General features: G+C 41.0%; 1 protein-coding gene across 2 annotated transcripts in view; it reads left to right on the top strand.

The window, feature by feature from the left end:
- The window catches only part of FGF14 (fibroblast growth factor 14), a 622,206-nt gene that overhangs the window by 381,807 nt on the left and 222,691 nt on the right, over window positions 1–17,708 (top strand). The window contains exon 1 of one of the 2 annotated variants that reach the window (XM_055135066.1): window positions 16,646–16,652. The exons of the other annotated variant lie outside the window; for it this stretch is intronic. The gene's annotated coding sequence lies outside the window, so the exon portion shown is untranslated. Of the gene's footprint in view, window positions 1–16,645; window positions 16,653–17,708 lie in introns of those variants that run through there. 2 annotated transcript variants of the gene reach the window in all.

Genomic DNA, 17,708 nt, shown 5'->3' with positions numbered 1-17,708 from the left:
GGTTTTGGTGTTAGGAAAATTTTAGCTTCACTTGCAAGTGTTGATCTTCAAATATAAAATGTGTTTGTATTACTTATTTAATTTTCGGAAGAGTCTGTTTTGAATAGGTTCTGTGAAAGTTTGGTTAAAATTCATTGGTAAGGTCACCTGGTCCAGAACTTTCACCTGGGGCAGCATTTTGATCATTGCTTCCATATTATTACAGTTTTGATATTTGTGATTGGTTGATCTGACTTCTCTGTTTCTTCTTGTCTGAGTCTTATTAACTTGCACTTATCTAAAACTTTACTCATATTTTATGTTGTCAAATGTGTTGATATATATAGTTTTTCATAGTAGTTTCTTATGATCTTTTGATTTCTATGGCATCAGTTAGTAATTTTTTCTTTTTCAATTCTAATCCTGTCCATTGGAGTTTTAACTTTTCTTTGTAGTCCTGGTAAAGGTTTAATTACCAAAAAATTACTCTTGGAACTAGAGAGATAGTGCGGGAGTAAGATACTTGCTTTGCATGTGGCTAACCCCAGTTAGTCCCCATATATGGTCCTCAAGCCCCCCAGGATTTGTCTCTGAGTGCAGAGCCAGGAGTAAACCCTGAATACCTCCAAGTGTGTCCCAAAAAACAAAAGTCCTAAAGGTTAGGATCTGAGCAAATTATAACTTTAAAATGTCAGGTATAGCTATGCTTATGTCAAAGAATAAAATTTTCAAAACAGTAAGAGATAGGACCAGACATTTTATAATGTTTGGAGATGACAGAATAAGAATATTTCAGTTATTAAAACATGTCTTAAAATACATGCCCCAAATGAAGAGGGACCAAAGTATATTATGTAATTACTATCTATTTAGAGAATGGTATCAGCAGCAATACAACAGTAAATAATTTTAACGTCCACTGACAATGTACAGAGATAAACTAAACAGAAGAAATAAGAACATCCTATGTGATGAACTTCAATAAATAGACCTAATGAACATTTTATCCCCAAACGAAGAATTTACAATTTTTTCAATTGCACATAGAACTTTTTCAAAGATGCAACATATGCTGGAACATAAAACAAGTATCAACAAACTTATATAGACTGAAATCATACAAATTATTTTTTTCTGATTGCACTGCTATAAAATTAGAACTCAACCACAAAAATTGGAAAAGGCTCAAGCATGTGGAGAATAAGCAATATGCTTCTCAGTAACTATTTGATCATCAAAGAAATTTGAACCTGAAGACAAATATTCATCAAAATACAAATTATCAGAACCTATGAAATAATGCAAAAGCAGCCTAAGGAGAAAATTAATAGCAATACGATTTTTCTTGTTTTAATAAAGAAACAAGAAAAATCACAGATAAACAAAGAAACCTTAGATCTAACACAGCTGGGGAAATAACAACAAATAGAGCCAAATGTCAGTAGAAGAAAGAAAATAATAAAAATTAGGGTAGAAATAAATTTAAAGAAATTAAAATAAAAACTGAGCAAAGTTAAGAGTTTATTGCTAATTTTTGGTGGTGGTGGAGGATGTTGGGTCAGGCCCAGGGGTGCTCAGAGCTTACTCTTGGTTCTGTGGCACACTTGTCAGGACTCAAGTGACATATTGAACTTAGGTCAGCTACGTGCAAGACAAGTGTCTGACCAGCTGGACTATTACCAGCCCTCCTAATCTTTAGTTTTAAGCCCATATTTATCTTGAAAGATAAGATGTATTTCCTGTTGGTGTAGAAATAGCTCAATGGGCTAAGCATCAACAGTGCATGCTTTACATGCCTAAATTTAATCCCTGTGAGTGGTCCCCCAACCACCTCTGGGGGTTACCCCCCAAGCACATAACTAGAAGTAGGCCCTAAAGACAAGGTATAGTTCAAAATTTAAAAAAAAAATTGGTCTTTGTTTTTTTATCCATTCTGTCACTTATGACTTTAATTGATGAAGTAAGGTTATTAATATCTGAGTTATATATTGAAATAAATTGTATGTATTTATTGCATTTTGTTATCATACATACTTTCCTGATTTGTTCCTTTATTTTTCACAATTTTTCCCTCCTAGTGTCATCTTTCCACAATGTGTTTCTGTTCCTTCTCCAGTTTCCCATGCTTTTCATTCCATGTTTTGTTTTAATGCTTTAGTAAAATTTATATGTAATATTGTATAGGTATGCCAGATTAGATAAAATTGATGTTACATTCATTCTGGTGGACTGAAATTTTATTCTCCCTCCCACCACCCTCCACTCTCAAATTCTATACTTTAATTGTCTTACAACTTCCTGATGCAGTTGCTTCATCTTTGGTTGGCTGGTTGGTTGGTTTTTGAGCAACATCCAAAGATGCTGAGGTCTTACTCCTGGCTCTGCATTCAGGGTGGGCTTAGGGGAACATTCCCTCCTAGTGGGCTTAGGGGAGCAGTCAAGGTGCCAGCAACTAAATCCAAGTCTGCATGTTAGAAATGCAACAATATTAAGACACAAGCTATGAGATATTTTTGTATGTCTGAGTGTTTCTTTAATTTCTAGAAGTCACTTAACACAAGACTGAATTCTGTAAAAATAACAACACACATAAAAATGACTCTCCCTTTGCTAAATATAAACCACATACACACAGGGGCATGTCAATTTGCTTAATCGAGAACTAATTTAAAAATTCACAGCCACATGTGAAGCAGCCAGTCTCTACTCCCCTTCATGTTTTATGAGAAATTCTTTAACATCTATTGCAAGTCTGATTCGGTGGTAATGAATTACTAAATTTTTATTTACACATCTATAAAACGCCTTATCCCTCCTATTTTAAATGATACTTTGGTAGGAAAGAATATTCTCAGTTTAAATTCTTTTTCTCTAGAACTTTAATATTAAAATGCTATTTCCTGATGTATTATATTGTTTCTATGAAAAAAATTCCTGAATAATCTTATTATGATTTCCTTACATAAATTTCTTTGTCCCTAAGTGCTTCTAGATTTTGTTCCTTATTTATTGTTGTTATCACATTTTATAATGTATCAGCATGTATTTGAGTTTATTTTATTTGGGATTCCTAGGACTCTATTAATATGCTTAGATACTGCCCCCAAGTTAAAGGATTTTCTGCTATACAATATATCTCTGATATAAAAATATCTTCAAATATTATTTATGCCCCATCCTCTATTTCTTCTGCTTCTGGGACCCATGCAGTATAAATCTTGCTCCTCTGGATATTATCTTTAGGAGTTTATGCTATGCTATTTTTTCAAATGTTGCAATTCTTTTTCCTGTCTGCTATTCAGCTTACAAATATTCTCCAAACATCCTTTCCAATTCACTGGCTGACTGCTTTCCTTCACTAGTGAGCTTCTCCATTATGGTCTTTAACTTGGACAAGGTTTATTTTTTAATCTACAGCTTCTGTTTGGAACATTTTAATATTGTCTCTGCCCCTGTTTGTCCATTGTTTGCTTTCCAGTTTCATTCCAAATTGCACTAAGTTTTGTGTTAAACTCTTTGTGTTACTCACATTTGAACTCCCTCCTCCCCTTGTTTTGCTCCATCATTTGTGGTAAATCCCTCTGTTTGTTTCTTTAGCTTAGCATGGGATAGTATGTACTGTGTGGCAGCGTGCGGAGCTGGCTCCTGTTGCCTTTCTGAGCAGCCAGTCCATCAGATTTGGAGGCTGTCGGACATCACCGAGGAATTTCAGCCAGGATAGAGGGAGGACTGTTGCTCTATCTAATGTTTGGGACAGTAGGAATATGGTGGCAACCAGAGCAGAGCTGGAAGGTTCCTGTTGGAAGGTGTAGCGTTTTCTGGGGCACCATTAGTGTCTGAGCTAATGGGACTAGATCCACAACATCCCTCTCCTCTGAGTCCTCTCCACAGGTCACACTTTCCTTTCCCAGCCATCTCAGGTGAGCGTGGTCCCTCTGCTATGGTCTAAGTCAGAGCAGTAGGATCTGCCTCCCAACTCCAGAGATGCAGAGTAGAAGGAGCTGCAGGCATGACCTGAAGTCAGACCGTTTTCCTAGTGGCCCCTGGTGGATCTAGTGAGGGGGAATCTCCCAGGGCCCCTCCAGTTGCCTCTCCCTGTGATGCCACTCACCGCTCGTGCAGCCTCTTGTTCTTAGGGGGCCCCCAAGACCTCCTCATTGATCACCTGGCTGAACAATCAGGGCAGGAGGATACTCTGAGTTCTGTGCTCAGCTGTCACATTGCCTCAATGTACACTTTTCATTTAGGTAAATGAAATTATTTGAAATTGGCACCCTGTATTTTTGCAATTTTGCTTAATTAAATTGGACTTTATTGCACTTTTTTTTTCTATTTGTGAAACAGCAGGGTATCTTTGCTTTCCACAGAATAACAGAATTAATGAGTTGGCATTACTCCTAGACAATTAAGCTCCTCATTCTTTATAAATAGTGATAACAACACATGAGGCTTGGCCCTTGTAGGTAGTGAGAAAGTCCATTACAATGGTATTGATTGAATTAAGCTGGTTGCGGACAGCTGTTTTCTTCACACACAAGAACTGAATGTTGATTGACAGCTCAGATGAGAATCTCTGCACTTCCGGTGCTTTTGTTCTGATTCCACTATGACCTTTAATGTACGTTGTCATGGAAATAAAGACGGGCTTGCTCTTGTCTCCTTTCATTTCAGCCTCTCTTTTTCATCACCATAATGGTGGGTGTCTGTTTTCTCGTGGGAGGAGGTGTGCTAACTTTGTGTCAACGTCAACATTTTAGCCTCTCTTTTTCCTCATTGGTTGGTTTTAATGAAATCTGTATTCTTTCTGGGGGAGGTGTGTAACTGATTGTGACAATAAGAGCAATACGCCATCCATCTTCTTTTCAGCTCCATCTATTTCATCTTTATCTTTTTCGGCTTCGTGTTTTCTGCCCTCTTTTCCAACTTTAGGTCTCAGTATCCTCCTCAGACTTCTCTGTCGAGGGGGGTGCGATGGAAAGCAACAAAGCAGGTTGGCAGCAAATTAAAGTCCTTAGAATGACTTACCTTTTCTATTTCCCATTTTTCTCTTCCATAAAATAGAAATAATAATACAGATTTCAAAATATCTTTAGAAATATTAGTGAGATAAAGAAAACAAAATACCCATTTCACTTAATATCTGTATCACGGTATCACTGTCGTCCCATTGCTCATTGATTTGCTCATTCGGGCACCAGTAACATCTCCATTGTGAGGCTTGTTGTTACTGTTTTTGGCATATCTAATACGCCATGGGAGCTTGCCAGGCTCTGCCGTGCTTGTGGGATGCTCGGTGGAGCCTCTATTGCACACAGTCCCTTATGTTCACTTCATATATCCAACACATTTTTCTTCCTCTGTTGCAGGATCAATCAAAAGGGCAAAACTATAGTATGCAGTTACAGTGAATATTAGTCTCATAATTGAATTTCTTCTTTAACAAACACATATAATGCTTAATAGCGTTATCCGCATTTTGCAAACATTAGTTTAACTTTGATAACCCCCCCACACCCAAATCAACAGGTTACATTACTTTCTCTGTGCTATTTTTCTGTTTGAAATAATCAAACCCTTAAATGGTTTAGTACCCTGGGAAGATTCTAAGTATGTTGAAGGATTTGGGCAAGGACCTCCTAGTCCAAATCTCAGAAAGGACTTGGGCTAGAAGCTTTGCTCATAGGATTCTTGATCCAAACCTCAGCATGGCCCTTTCTTGCTGGCATGTTTTCTCTCTATTTCCTCTTCATGAACATAGAAATTAAGATGGGGTGACATGTTTTATAATATGAGGGTTTGTCTACACTTCTTTTGGGGGGTGTGGTTTATTCCTGGTTCAGTGCTCAAGGATCAGTCCCAGTGATGCTTAGGGGACCATGCTATGAGGTGTGAGAGATGGAGCCTGGATCAGCCACGTATCAGGGGGGCACCCTGCCTGCTGTACTCTCTAGACCCTCATTCTTGCCCTGCTGTGAAATTAGCAGCTCCCTACCTTTCCTTAACACAGAAGCCTAGAACAGTCTTAGCAGTCCAGGCCCCACCTGGGCCTCTGAACTTCCATGTGTCTGTCTGTGTCTACGGGAGCACTCCTGCCCGCAGCATTTGATGGCACCTGGACATTTGTCCTATCAGCCACTGTGAGCCTTTCAGGGTGGGCAGCATCTTCTCTCTCAGAGCAATTACTGATATCTCGTGCTTGCCTAGCATCATTCTATTTGCTAGTTGTTTTTTATTAATGTATTTATTTTTGTTTTTTTTTTTTGGGAGGCCACACCTGGGTTTACTCCTGGCTCTACACTCAGGGATCACTCCTGTCAGCCTTGGGGGGCCATGTGGGGTGCCGGGGATTGAATCCAGGTCAGCCTGTGCAAGGCAACTGCCCTACCTGCTGTACTATCACAGACTTGGCAACACTTCTACGTTGGCTGCAAGTCCTGCCCTTCAGCCCCCTACTCTGCTTTTCACACTTAGAATTCCATCTCAGAGTAACCGTTTCTCCAGGAACATTTCCCCATGTTACTTGGAGAGGTATGTGTGTGTGTGTGTGTGTGTGTGTGTGTGTGTGTGTGTGTGTGTGTGTGACAGTGAGCAAGAACTGGCCCTGGGAGATCAAGGGGGAATAAATTATTCTCAGCCAGGTTGGACTCATTCTCCAACCTTCTGGTACCACATCACCCCGATGGCTTGAAGGAATTAGTTCATTTCAGCAGAAAGGCTGTTAATCTGAAGGTAGTTTTGGCATTTACTAGAATTACCAGGCGAGTACTTGCTTTCCACAGAAGCCTAATGCATTCAGGTGATGCTTTCAGCCCAGTAATTTAGGCTATGATTTCCTAGTCTGGGTTTGCACTTAATCTATTTAAATATTTTGAAAATTCATTTGGTATATAATTTTTTAAAAACCTACATTTTTAACCACCTTACAAGTGACATTATATTTTACAAAAAATGTAATTAATTTGGCCGTTGAATGCGCTGGAAAAATTTCTCTTGTAATGGTGCCTCGGAATGTTGTGTAGTGACACTTGTGGCTCCACAGAATTATGATTAAAATCAGCAGCTAAGCTGAGACTTCAGCTCTGTTTTGCAGATGAGGGAGAGACAATTACTGAGCATGATTACTGCTAGGATAGAAATGTCAAGAAAATGCCACATCAGGTAGTACCCCTTTCTACATAGATTATAGCTAAGTGGAAGACTTAATTAGCTAGGGAAGGGCTGTAAGGCCTGTTGCTTTGAAATGCAACTAACTCCAGGCAAAGAGGAGCTCTGTCTGTTGCCTTTGGAACTTGCACTAAACAGAATAATTTAAATTCATCAAAAAGCACCCTATTAAAAATCTGCTTAAATATTCCTCTTTTTGCAAAAGGAGCAAGCAGAGAGTTAACGATTGAGCTCTAGAGAAAATTATCTTGGGGTTTGTTCGTTTATTTTGTTTTCTTGGCCCACACCTGGCAATGCTCAGAGGTTACCCCTGGCACTCAGAAATCACTCCTGGCAATGCTCAGGGGACCATAAGGGATGCTGGGGATCAAACCCTGGTGGACTGCCTGCAAAGCAAGAACCTTACCCATTGTACTATCTCTCGTGACTAGAAAGATAAATAAATATAACAAAAACTGGTATAGCAGATTTTTCATTACTTAATTAGCATTTTTTTCCTATTGAGAACAGTCAGTATATCCTAGTTTGTCCACATTGGGAACCAAATTGTTTTACATTAGTATATCTCCTGATAACTAATATTTGGCTGATCTTATGGGAGGGAGGGAGGGAGGAAGGGAGGGAGGGAGGGAGGGAGGAAGGGAGGAAGGAAGGGAGGGAGGGAGGGAGAGAGGGAAGGAGGGAAGGAAGGAAGGAAAGAAGGAAGGAAGGGAGGGAGGGAGGGAGGGAGGAAGGGAGGGAGGGAGGGAGGGAGGGAGGGAGGAAGGAAGGAAGGAAGGAAGGAAGGAAGGAAGGAAGGAAGGAAGGAAGGAAGGAAGGAAGGAAGGAAGGAAGGAAGGAAGGAAGGAAGGAAGGAAGGAAGGAAGGAAATCAGAGATTCAGGTCCGGGTTCCAGATCAGCCTTGACTTTGTAACTGAAACAAAAGAGAGAAACAAAAAGTGACCGGATGAAGCTCTGTTAAAAATATCCATCTTTCACCTCAGGATCAATTTGGGTGAATTTTCATTGCTGCCTTAACAATGGAAAAGAGGAATGAAAGTGCCTGCAAAGCAACTGCTGTGTCCACTGACACTCAAGCCTGGCTGTGTCCATAAAAATTACGAGGTGTTCAGAAACAGATAAATCTGCCCATTGCTAGCAGCCAGCTCGGCCATGCAGTTCAGGGGAAGGAACTGGCAGGGCACAAAGGATCTCTCGGGATGCTGTTGTCTGCGTGGTTACACAACTGTGGTCATTTTTATAAAATTCATAAGAATGTTATATATAATATACTTCATTGCATACAAATTCATATGTATATTTACAAATTCATATGTATATTTACAAATTCTCTATTTGTCTCTCTCAGTGATGTTTCTACAAGCTGATTCAAAACCTCAATTGAGATTGTACAAAATTTAATGTTATTTCTATAAATGAATGCTTGTGCGGTGTGAATGATTTTGCCCAAGGTTTGCGGACTGTGCTTTGAGTCATCCTGAGTGCTGCTCGAAAATCAGTGATGTCATGGGCCGTTGGAGACTTTTGATGAAGACAAGGAGCATGCAGCTTCCGCACTGTAGATGCCCACCAAGCCTAACTTCTAGGGGCTGTAGCAGAGCAGGGTGTCACTCTTGACAGTTGTCTCAAGGAACAAGCCCTTGCATGAGCAATCACTGAGGAGGAGGAGCTAAGGAACTGTGATCTTTGGCCTGATATCGGGGCTGATGACTGCATCACCATCTCAATAGAAGATTCTGTTAACAGGAAATGCATTCTTCATAAATGGTTATTTAGGGAGAGGGGACGAGTGGATCACACCCAATGGTACTTTGGGCTTACTCCTGGCTCTGTGCTCGGGGATTGGGGAATATATGCGGTGCCAGGGATCAAACTTGGGCCAGCCACGTATAAGGCAAGAGATTTATTCTGTTTTATCTCTGCAGCCCCTGAATAAATGTTTTTGATCTAATTGGAATAATAAATGTAACTGCTAGCTCTTCCTTTGTATTTAGAAAGTAGCCAAAAGCAATGCAAAATGAAAGCTATTGAGATTGCAACTGTGAATACTATGAATTGAGAAAATTTGAGAATCACTAGATTTTACCAGTTTTGAACCAACTGATTATTGTCCACTGTTGGTCTGTTGTATAGTCACGTGAGTAAATTAATTAGGAAAATAATTGATGAATTCTCCAACTCTCTGCCTTCTAACACAGATCAGATTTGGTAGGTGGAACATTTTTCTTGATGCTGAGCTTCATTATTCTAAACACCAAACAGCGCTCTGATCTTTAATACAGATCCCACTTTATCACAGAATCAGGCTCTATGATGTGGAGCTTAGAGCCCATTTGTGGCATTGGGGGGCTATTGACACATATTTTAAAACTAATATCATCGGTTTTGTACTTTTCTAACATTTTGTTTCCTATTTAAAAAAAAACACACACAAAAATGCAGGATATACGCAAGGAGAGGTGATGAGTTGCAGAAGGGCCTTTACTAAGACTGTGGTTCTAATACGAGTCTTTTAATTCTGAGAGATTCCCTTTATAAAGCTTAGCATCCTTTTGGTAAAAGAAGCCCAGGAAACCCATGTTCCCTTGTGTGAAACTGTGAAGCCTGGTGTTACGGCAAGCTGAATACATGCTATCCGTGCAGATACAGGCCACCCCGAATCAGATCCACATTCATTCCAGTGGGGGCTACAGTCAGGATACAGCTCTGTCTTCAAGATGCAAAAAACATGCACGTCCCAAGGGTCATTCAATAGTCAAGGCAGGAAGTGAGGGTGGTAGGTTAGAGGGTTTAGGGCCCTGAGATCGGAGAGGAACAAGGGATTTCTTTGCTTCATTGAGACTCTCTGCAAGAGGGGAGAGCGAGGGTGGTGTCGGGGTTGGGGACACAGTGGCGGCAAAGGCAAGCTGCTGAGACTCGGGAGTGTGCAGGGCTTAGTGAGCCTCCTCCCTCAGAACAGCAGACCTGCCCGGGCAGACGGGCCTCCACTGGGGCTAGGGGAGAGAAGGACGGAGGATGGGAGGAACCTGAAAGGAACCCGGGAGAACAGCATGGGACACTAAGAATGCCAGAGGGCAATGATTCCTGCTGTGGGTTTGAATCCCTCAGTTGAGAACTTTGAGCAGAACTGAGGGAGGTTCTGATATTCCTGTGGGAGGAACCACCAGGGCAGGCAGACAGGAGCCGGGACAGGTCAACCTACACGCTTCTCTCCTTGCGTCTCTCATTCCTTATGCGTATTCTTACATTCCCTGCACTCCCCCCCCCCCACACACAGACATGCACACACACTTATGCACACATGCGCACGTGCGCACACACACACACACACACACACACACACACACACACACCTTGTTTCTGCATCACTTTTTCATATTTCTCTAATTTCACCTAAAGAAATTTATCCATCAGCACGTGGGCCCAGACAAACCTTGACTCAGAGTACTTGGTCAGTGCCAGACATTTGTTTAGGTCTTTGACTTGAGATTTACCGAAAACCAAATTAATTTAATGGTTGTGTTTTGCTGTTCTTCGGTTTTTGTTTGTTTGTTTTGAGGCCATACTCAGCTGTCCATACTCAGGGTGTTCTCCGGGCTCTGTGCCGACCTCACTCCTGGGGACTGGGGTGGGGGTGGGGGGCTTCGCGTGACCACAGGGACTGCAGGGGATAGAAGCCTGGAAGGCCGAGTGCGAGTTGAGCATTCTGCCCCCTGTACTGTCCCTCACGGCGTTACTTTGGTTTGCTGTGGGTCGCAGCACTCACGCCCCACTTGTTTGTTTGGGGTTTATATCTGGAGATACTCAGGGGCTACCTGCCTCCCACTGGCATGTGGGGGGAGTTTCACCCCTGGTGTTACTCAGGGGACTATGCAGTACCCGTGGTCAACCCGGGCCTCCTGAATGCTAAGCAGCAGGGGCCTCTGTGTGGATGGCGGCAGAGTTGCAGCTAGTGAGGTCGTGGAGATAAAAATCCACAGAAAGCTAATCCATCCGAATACACTTCCCATGCTTTGGGTATCGTCTGCAAGAGGCGTGGTCCTGAGTGTATTGAGGTCAGGCTGGCCCAGGGGACCCTAGACTTAACACTTAGTAGTTGCATGACATTAAATTTAACATTTCTGACCTCAACAGTCTCATCTGCAAAATGGGAAAAATAATGCTGACTCCTACTAGCTCTTAAGGAGAGGCAGAACCTACATGCAGCCTGAGAATATCCCTCTGGGGTCTAGCAATAGACATATTCTCTCTTGGCTAAGTAGTAAATGGGACACCAGTCAAAATGCGTTACTAAGTAGACTGCAAGCGTGTTGCTCTTTTAACATTATTATGACTGACCTGGAATGGATTGCTTAATCTAGACAAATAAAATTAAAATTCAGACATTGCTGATCTAGGGAATCAGCAAATGAATTCAAAACAGCAACAAAAGTGGTGCTTTCTAAAAATCAGGAGTAAAAAGGGAAAGTAAAGCAATGATTATATAAAAGGAGAGAGTCTCTAAGTCAACTTGTGTCATTTCATAAAATGTTTATTTTTGTTAGTGACATAAGGGCTGGAGTGATAGCACAGTGGGTAGGGCATTTGCCTTGCACGCATAAGACCCGGGTTCGATTCCTCCACCTCTCTTGGGGAGCCTTCCAAGCTACCGAGTGTATCTTGCCTGCATGGCAGAGCCTGGCAAGCTACCCGTGGCGTACTCCATAAGCCAACAACAGTAACAACAAGTCTCACAATGAGAGGTTACTGGTGCCCGCTCGAGCAAACCGATGAGCAACAGAGTGACAGTGACAGTGACATGAACTTTTTCTTGAAAAGCATGGCTATATTTTATTTAAAGGTACTTGAATGTTTCCATGGCTACAACCTCTGGAGGAAGAAATGAACTTTTAAGAAAAACATTCTTGCGTATTAGTTCACATTATGTACCAAACCAGCTGGTCAAATCCTTTCATGAGAACTTAAAGCGTAAAAGTAAATAAAGCTAGAAAATTACATTTCTTATGTTTTCCTTCAGGTTGAAATAGTACATATGGGAAAAGTGAAGATAGTTTCCAGGTTTTAAAAAAATTATTGTTAATTAATTAACTTTGGTTTGGGGCCATACCCCAGTGGTGTTCAGGACTTACTCCTGGCTTTTATTGCTGGGATGGAGAGATAGCACAGCGGGTAGGGAGTTTGCCTTGCATGCAGCCGACCTGGGTTCAATTCCTCCACCCCTCTCAGAGAGCCAGGCAAGCTACTGAGAGAATCCTACCCATACGGCAGAGCCTGGCAAGCTACCCGTGGCATATTCGATATGCCAAAAACAGTAACAACAAATCTCACAGTGGAGATGTTATTGGTGCCCGCTCGAGCAAACAGATGAAAAATGGATGACAGTGCTACAGTGCTATAGTGCAGGGAGCCATATGTGGTACCAAGGATCAAACCTGGTTATTATAAACTGCAAATAATTCCATATTTCTGAAAAAAATCTCAAATCCCTTACTATCATCTTTGGCAAAACGTATGCATCAAATTTTCTCTTTCTCCATAGAAAGATTGCACTCATCTGTGGAATATAGAATAATAGACTATAAGACGAACACCCAAGAATAGTAGAAATAAGTACCAGGAGGTTGTCACCATGGCTTGGAGGCTGTTCTCTCATTCTGGGCAACTCAGAGAAGGGAACAGCAAGTAAAATGTGGTTGTTGGTCATGTGGGGGAAAGATGATGCGGGCCAAATATAGACTAGAGACTGAACACAATGGCCACTCAACACCTTTATTGCAAACCACAACACCTAATCAGAGAGAGAGAACAAAAGGGAATACCCTGCCATAGTGGCAGTGTGGGGTGGGGGGAGACGGGACTGGGAAGGGGGGGTGGGATGTTGGGTTTACTGGTGGTGGAGAATGGGCAATGGTGAAGGGATGGGTTATCAAACTTTGTAAGGGAGAAACATGAGCACAAAAATGTATAAATCTGTAACTGTACCCTCACGTTGACTCACTAATTAAAAATAAACTATAAAAAAAAATTTTCTCTTTCTCAATGCAACTGAATCTCTCCATAGAGAGATTATAACAAAGGAATCCCTTATTCTGTTATTCTTGGGCTTGACTTACCACACCCTTATCCCCAAATAAAAAAAAAAAACGGTATCAATAGATGAAATGAGTAATGTGGTTGAGAAGAAAATGTTCTTGTTGTTCCCTGGAAGTATGAAAGACAAAGTTTGACTCAGTTCCTTCTCAGGGAACTTTTACTCCCAAACGTTTTGAAATGAGTGAAAAACTAGACAAGAATCAATTTATTTCCTTCTTTTCAATGGAAGCTTCTGAGTTCTGTCCTCCTACTGCCTCAGGCAAAATGTACCATAAAATGCCATTCGACATCACCAAACTTCAGGACTACTGAATTAGTCTTGATAGTTTTCAACAAATTGTTCTGATACAACTTGAGTCAGGTAGGCAATGACGAGTTCTCAGAAATTTGTACTTTTATACCTAAGGAAGAAGCGGCATTGTGCACAATTAGCAGCTAGGTTTGGTGGTGTAGCATGAATCAAGTAGCACATAGCATGAGTCAGCTGGAAAAACAATCAAGGGAGAGTGCTTCCAAAGAATAATCAGAGGGCCATTGAGAGCAACCTTGTTTTGAAGCATGTGAGATCTTTCATTCACCTCTTAGCAACAAAAGTGAATCACGAAGGGGTTTTAGCAGAAGCTTAAGGTAAACTTCCTAAAGATGGAAACCTGCTTTATTTGTCGGTCTTAAAATCTCCCATATTTTAATCCCATATAAAATCTCCCACATTTGCGTAGGAAAAGGCAAAGGGGAGAAATGCACCCTTTGTCTGACTATACGGAATAATCACGTTCATGTTTTGTTGTAATGCAAAATTCTAAATGATTGGGTATTTGTTGGCCATTATCACTGGCCTGGTTTCATATAAGAAGACAACTTTACAATGAAAATAATTTTATCTCAGGACTCTTGATTGACTTGTCCCATCCCTGGCCCTCAGCAGTGTTGTACAGTTTTGAAAACACTTAAGTTCAATTTCATTTTTGTGGAGAATTTCTGCTCCATTAGGTAGACATTGAATAGAAAACTATGAAATTTGTGTTTAGCTTTTCTTTCCTTTCTTTTTTTTTTTTGCTTTTTGGGTCACACCTGGTGATACACAGGGGTTACTCCTGGCTTTGCACTCAGGAATTACTCCTGGCGGTGCTGGGGGACCATATGGGATGCGGCGAATCAAACCCGGGTTGGCCACGTGCAAAGCAAATGCCCTACCTGCTGTGGTATTGCTCCAGCCCCAGTGTTTTGCTTTTCTTTTTCCCCTCTAGGAACTCATTTGGTGCTTATTAGAGTTGTCTGGAGTCCTTAAATGTCACTCGGAACATACTCTAAGCAGAATAAATTATATAAGAATCTCAAAAGTATTTTTGCACACGGGACCATAAGCAATGTGATTACTTTCAAACACAGAGTAGGAACACATTGCACTAAAGAAATGTTTCCTAGTTGTGCTAAAGATAGGAAAGGAAAGGATTGGTGTCAAAGATCAAAATCTTCCCTCCCCAGTGTCATTTTCAGAGTTGGCATTGTACAGCTTCTGCGAACCTCAATTCCCTCATCTTTAAAAGATGAGACCCCCACTGTCGTCCCCCAGAGTTGATTGCCCATGGGGTCAATTAGGAAAAGCTCTTGTGCTGTTTTCTTTTTGAATAGAACAAAAGAGTTGAGAGATAGTTTGGAGGCAAATAGTAAAACCAGAAGAAAAAGCAGCCAGATTATTCTACTCCATAACAATGAAGATTACCTTTATGAATAATGAAACACACACATTCAAAGGCTGCTTTTTGGAAGCCTTGGAAGGCATTTTGTCAGAAATCGGTGTTTTGTTTACTAGAGTAATGTGGATGCTCCACACATCACAACTTAGTCCTCACTTATTAAATAAGGATGCCTTCTTTTTCTGCCCTCCACTAAGACTTCGTATAACTAAGAAAATCCAAAAGTTAAAAGAGCTGGAAATCAGAAATGTCAGTTTGAGTTTAATTTGGGGTGACATAGGAACAAGCATCACATGCATATGGACTATGTATGTATAGTGATGAAAGAAACAGAGGAGGTTACAGGACCCCGCTGCAGAGTTACACAAAGAATATCCTATGAATACCACATCCTTTGCTGCAGTGACCCAACATGTGTCCACCTCAAGCTGCCATCCTATCTCCCCACTAAAGAACCATAACAGCGGGCGTGTGCATGTGGTAATCCAAATAAACACAGTCAAATTCTAAGGAGAGACCATTTCCTGTATTTCAGCTAGACTTACAGGAGCAGGTGCATTTGCTCAGTTACTCACTGGCTTAGTAACAGTAACACTTTACCTGTACCAACTATGAGGGAAACATCAGGAAAGATAGTAATGACGACCTGGGAACACCAGCTCTTGAGAAGGAGGCTAGAGTCTGATGGTTCAATTTCCCCCTGGGTTTCTTCTCCCCACAGTTCTTAAACACCAGCTTCTGAGTTCCTCGATACCTAGTCTTGGTCTATTCTTCTCTTCTGTCCATGCCAAAGGGATCCTAGGATGAAACCAGACAGTAATAAAGATGACTCTAGAAGGCTTGGAAGACCCTCCCAACTTTCAAATTTCCAGCTCTGTTCAGCTCAAACAATGCTCAGGTTTTAAAATGTCTGCTTGATAGAATGAAATGATAATTATGAAGAAATGAAGAGACCCAGGAACTAGGCTTAGAAAAAGCCTACTCTTATTCTCACACCATAAGAACAATCTGATATAAAATCCAAAAAACTAGATTTTATACCTTCACCAGTTAAGATGTTAGGTCATAGTTCAAAATGTTTAGAAATAGCTAGTCCCAAGAAACATTTTTCAGTCTTCTAGTCAGATGTGTGACTGCTCTCCTAATAAATTAGGCATAGCCATTACATCACAATTCACCTTTGTTCTCTTACATTCATTTTTCTTCATTACTGAGACAATATTGATGAACTTATTGCCACACTCCTTTGTTCAAGCAGGAGAAATTGGCTGTAGTATATAATCAATTAGAATTTCCCTTTCATCCCATCAATCTTTCCTAATAAAATGTAGGCGATCATTTAAAAAGTTATCTTACATTGTTGGCACATGAAAGCTACAAATACAGGATCTGACCATTGACCCTGCAACTCATGACAATCTAGGTTAATGTCAAGTTCAAGGGAAGGTAACGATATCTCCTGCTGCCAGTGCATACAATACCTCACCCCGTCTTATCCCCAGAGTATTAATTGATCAGATTTCTCTTCTAATTAGGCAGCAGATATTTATTGGGATCTTAATGTGTCTAAAGCATGTGATAGATTCTTGTGGAGTATTCAAGGGAGAGACAGAGACTTCGAAGCAAGATGTGCATCCCACTCCAGAGGAAGAATCATAGAGGCATAAACCACAGGTGCATGAAAACGTTCACATGCAGGGACTCTCAAGAATCCAACTTGATTAAAGGAGGCGATAGAAGGAGAACATTGAAAGAACAGATTTGTGTACTTATGCCCTCCATCGTCTCCCTTCCAGTTTTGCTTGAGTTATGTGCGGAAGGAATTTAAAGCTTCCTTCTACACTGCATAGGTGGTCCCACCCCGTGACGTGACCTTGAAGTGATCACACTTTGTACTGCCCTCAAGGATTCTGATCCGGGCACACTCTGAACCTAGCTGTGTCAGCTTCAGCATAGTCAGTCGAGAAGTGTGAGGGCATCCCAGGAAGATAGAGTTGTGGGTCTCACCCGGGGTGGCTCTAAGGATTATCTGAGCAGACCATCTGATTCAGTAGAATCCACATTCTTTTGAGAGAAGCATCCCTCCCCCAGGTATCCTATCTGATTCAATAGGTCTAGGATCAATGTTGAAAAATAAGAATTTTGACAATCTGTTCTACGTGACTTTGATGGAGGAAGTGACTGGCCATGTGCTGAGGTGCCGCAGAGAAAAGCTAAGAAATGTCATGTCACCCAAGTTCCTCTGCTTGGTGCTGATTTTTAGGAAAGTCACTATTACAGTACATGTGAGAATGCCTGGTGTCCTAACTCAAAGACTGGGACACTTTGCTATTGGTGTAGTTTCAAATGATTATTTCTTCAACCAATTTTTTAAAATTGTTTTCAGTTTGTTAGGATGCTATTGACATATAATATATCAGTGTTTAAGGCCCAAAGTGTGATTATTTAGTGTACACATGACATGAAATAACTCCCCAAATAAGATTAATGAGCACCTCCTTCTCTTCATATAATTGTGTGTGAATAACTTAAGATTTGCTTCCTTGAAAAGAAAGTATAAGAAGTTGATAAACGTGTGCAAACTTTTCGTTATAAAACAAGTAAAGTCTGAGGATCTAATATATGGACATGATGATGACTGTCAATGGAACCACATTATACAAGAGACGTTTGCAAAGTGAATAGAAGTTCATTGTGCTATGCATTAGATCCCTAGGACTCGTTATAGCTGCCAAGCTAGAAGCTCTGGCCATATCTCCTCTTTGGCCAATCTG

This window comes from Sorex araneus, chromosome 1 (assembly GCF_027595985.1).
Source record: "Sorex araneus isolate mSorAra2 chromosome 1, mSorAra2.pri, whole genome shotgun sequence".
NCBI classification, from domain to species: Eukaryota; Metazoa; Chordata; class Mammalia; order Eulipotyphla; family Soricidae; genus Sorex; species Sorex araneus.
The sequence above is the reverse complement of the archived record's forward strand: the minus strand, read 5'-3'. Positions and strand labels throughout refer to the sequence as shown.